Genomic DNA, 3437 nt, shown 5'->3' with positions numbered 1-3437 from the left:
CTGTAATACTTATCCTATTCCTTCTTAAGCTAGTCAGCTTCTGCTCATTATGAAAAAATTTAGTTTAATCTTCATTTCCTTTCAGAATCTCCTTCCTGAGCCTCTACCCATCATCTCTACCTTGGAGATTATCCTACTATACTGAAGTCATCCTTTCCCATGTTTGCCTTATTTTATGTGTTTTTCCGGTGTCTGTGTACCATCATCTTGCATAATTTTCAACTCAGGTTAAATGTTCAAATCATCCAACATTGGTGGGAATCTCCAATCTTGACAATTCTTGCCCAAGGGCAGCCGCTGAACAACTTCAGGTCTTATTTGTATATTTTGTAGCTTTTTTCTTCATGTTTGACACTAGTTTTTGCTGGTGAATAATACCATCATCCTGAATCATAGGTGAGCTTTTGTGGTTCTAAAGGCTTCTGATTTTCCAAGGGTACTTGGACTGTACACCCAGTGGAGACTTCTGGATATACTCAGGCTTGTTTTTCAGCCTTCAGGACCTCTGGTTAGCTGTCTTGTTAGATCCACATAGGTCGATGTAGGTCTACCATCCCACCAAAGAAGCTTGGGTGTTCAGTCTAACTGGAGACTCCTCACTTGAATAGAATTAGAGCTCTGCTAGCTTGCAACAGTACACTTCTTTAAAAGATTGCCAAGGGGCCAGTGCTGTGGCGTAGCAGGTAAAGCTGCCACCTGCAGTGCAGGCATCCCTTATGGGTGCTGGTTCGAGTGCCAGCTGCTCTGCTTCTGATCCAACTCCCTGCTAATGTACTTGGGAAAGCAGCAGAAGATGGCCAAGGGCTTGGATCCATTCACCCATGTGGGAGACCTGGAAGAAGCTCCTGGATCCTGACTTCAGATAGGCCCAGCTTCAGTCCCTGTAGCCATTTAGGAAGTGAACCAGTAGATAGAAGACATCTCTCTCTCTCTCTGTAACTCTGCCTTTCAAATAAATAAATAATTAATTAAAAAAAAAAAGGTTTGCCAAACAGGAGCAATACCTCAGGCAATGTGTCTAGTGATTAATGAAAATGAAATAAGTGATATAGTCCACCACTCTTATAACATTCAAATGATACCCAACAAGTTTAAGTGCCATTATGCAAAATATTTATATAATCTTTTATTGGCTTCATCACACTGGATTGAAACCCTTTACACACAAAAATAGGTTGTTTCTGACTACTTTGACATCAATGGGATATAAAGCCATCTTTTCTCTGTGGTTAAATGTCTTTACATTGTGTAGGAATTGATGGTACCACCAGCCAGAAGCAGCTGTGTCTTGCAATCAAACTGGATTCTCCCAGATAAATGTTTCATTGAAATGCTAGCTTCTGAATGATTCTGTTCTGCTGCAGCGAAGAGATACAGTTAAAACATTTAATTAGTTCCCGATTTAGTCAGCCAGAATGATCAGTCAGCCTGTGCTTTGGAACCTGAGTTTGTACATTCCTTGGGATTGGTAAGTGAGTTTTGTCCAGCGGATGTGGTCACCTGCAAAAAGCTTGTATGCAAGTCATATCAGAGAACAGATTTTTCTCTAGACTCTTGAGGACAGGTAGAAAGTGATTGTGAAAAAGTGGGGAATGTAAAGGTAATTCTTCTCAACCAATAATAAGGACATTGCTGGTCTCCAAAGTTGTAGAGGCTTTGAAAAGTACATGGAACTGGGGTGAATAGGCATCAGGTTGAACTGATTATCTTATTTTCCATCACTTTTCAGGGTAATCATGACTTGGGTAGTGGCTTTAGACAGACTGGCTCTTAAGTAAATATGTTTTAGCTAACTCTATACAAATAAATTACTATGCTATTGTGTGTGTGTGTGAAATTCATACTCTTCAATCAAGTCAACCTCCTGTTTATTTCCTTGATATAAATCAAACCTCTTATCTGTCTGTACATAATGAGAATCTCTTACCCAAATTCTATGCAATCATTACAATTTGGCTCAATAAGTTTGTAATATTTGGTTAGGAGAATGTTTTTGGTCTTTCTTTTTTTTTCTGGTTAAGAGATCTTTGGGAAGCTATGTGATTTTTGGATTCTTTCCACTTCAGGTCTTCCTCCTTCATGGAAATCCAAATGTATGTGATTTCTCCAATTCTAACATTTTATATCCTGTGAATAGTAAATCACTTAAAATTTCTGCATTGTCAGTGACATTTCACACACTGTTGTCCTTTGTGTTATGCCTTTTTTTAAACTTTTATTTAACGAATATAAATTTCCAAAGAACAGCTTTTGGATGACAATGGCTCCCCCCCCCCCATAACTTCCCTCCCACCCACAATCCTCCCCTCTCCCACTCCCTCTCCCCTTCCATTTACATTAAGATTCATTTTCAATTATCTTTAAATACAGAAGATCAATTTAGCATATATTAAGTAAAGATTTCAATAGTTTGCACCCACACAGAAACACAAAGTGAAAAATACTGTTTGAGTACTAGTTATACCGTTAATTCACATAATAAAACACATTAAGGACAGAGATCCTACATGAAGAATAAGTGCACAGTGACTCCTGTTATTGATTTAACAATTGACACTTTTATTTATGGAGTCAGTAATCACCCAAGGCTCTTGTCATGAGTTGCCAAGGCTATGGAAGCCTCTTGAGTTCGCTGACTCTGATCATATTTAGACAAGATCATAGTCAAAGTTGAAGTTCTCTCCTCCCTTCAGAGAAAGGTACCTCCTTCTTTGATGGCCCATTCTTTCTACTGGGATCTCACTCGCAGAGATCTTTCATTTAGGTCATTTTTGTTTGTTTGCCAGAGTGTCTTGGCTTTCCATGCCTGAAATACTCTCATGGGCTTTTCAGCTGGATCTGCATGCCTTAAGGGCTGATTCTGAGGCCAGAGTGCTGTTTAGGACATCTGCCATTCTATGAGTCTGCTGTGTATCCCGCTTCCCATGTTGGATCGTTCTCTCCCCCCTTTTTTTTTTCATGTGTGTCACACATATGCCCCACTTTCTGTTTTGCTAAGAAAGAGGTGTTTAATTGTGTACCAATTTCTTTCCCACAGTGGAATGCCACAGCTGCTACCATAAGAACAGCTGCAGACCAGTAGCTGTGGAATCTCCCTTTTTTTTATTCTATCAGTTAGTATTTTCAGACACTAGTCATGTTTATGTGATCCCTTTGACTCTTAGTCCTATCATTATGATCAGTTGTGAACGGAAATTGATCACTTGGACTAGTGAGATGGTATTGGTACATGCCACCTTGATGGGATTGAATTGGAATCCCCTGGTATGTTTCTAACTCTACGATTTGGGGCAAGTCCAATTGAGCATGTGACTAACTGTACATCTCTTCCCTTTCTTATTCCCACTCTTATATTTAACAGGGATCACTTTTCAGTTAAGTTTCAACTCTTAAGAATATGTGTTATGCCTTTTATATACTCCTGCCCCTATGTTCAT

General features: G+C 39.3%; 1 non-coding gene across 1 annotated transcript; it reads right to left on the bottom strand.

Annotated features, from left to right (window-relative positions):
• Positions 1 to 2956: 2956 nt before the first annotated feature.
• On the bottom strand, positions 2957 to 3090 carry LOC149126470 (small nucleolar RNA SNORA41). The gene has a single exon (XR_016234866.1). It is a non-coding gene; the product is annotated as a small nucleolar RNA SNORA41 (small nucleolar RNA).
• Between the last annotated feature and the right edge of the window lie 347 nt (positions 3091 to 3437).

The sequence above is a fragment of the Oryctolagus cuniculus genome, chromosome 5 (assembly GCF_051225735.1).
Source record: "Oryctolagus cuniculus isolate XC-2025 breed Fujian yellow rabbit chromosome 5, ASM5122573v1, whole genome shotgun sequence".
NCBI lineage: Eukaryota > Metazoa > Chordata > Mammalia > Lagomorpha > Leporidae > Oryctolagus > Oryctolagus cuniculus.
This window is presented reverse-complemented; position numbering and strand designations above follow the sequence as displayed.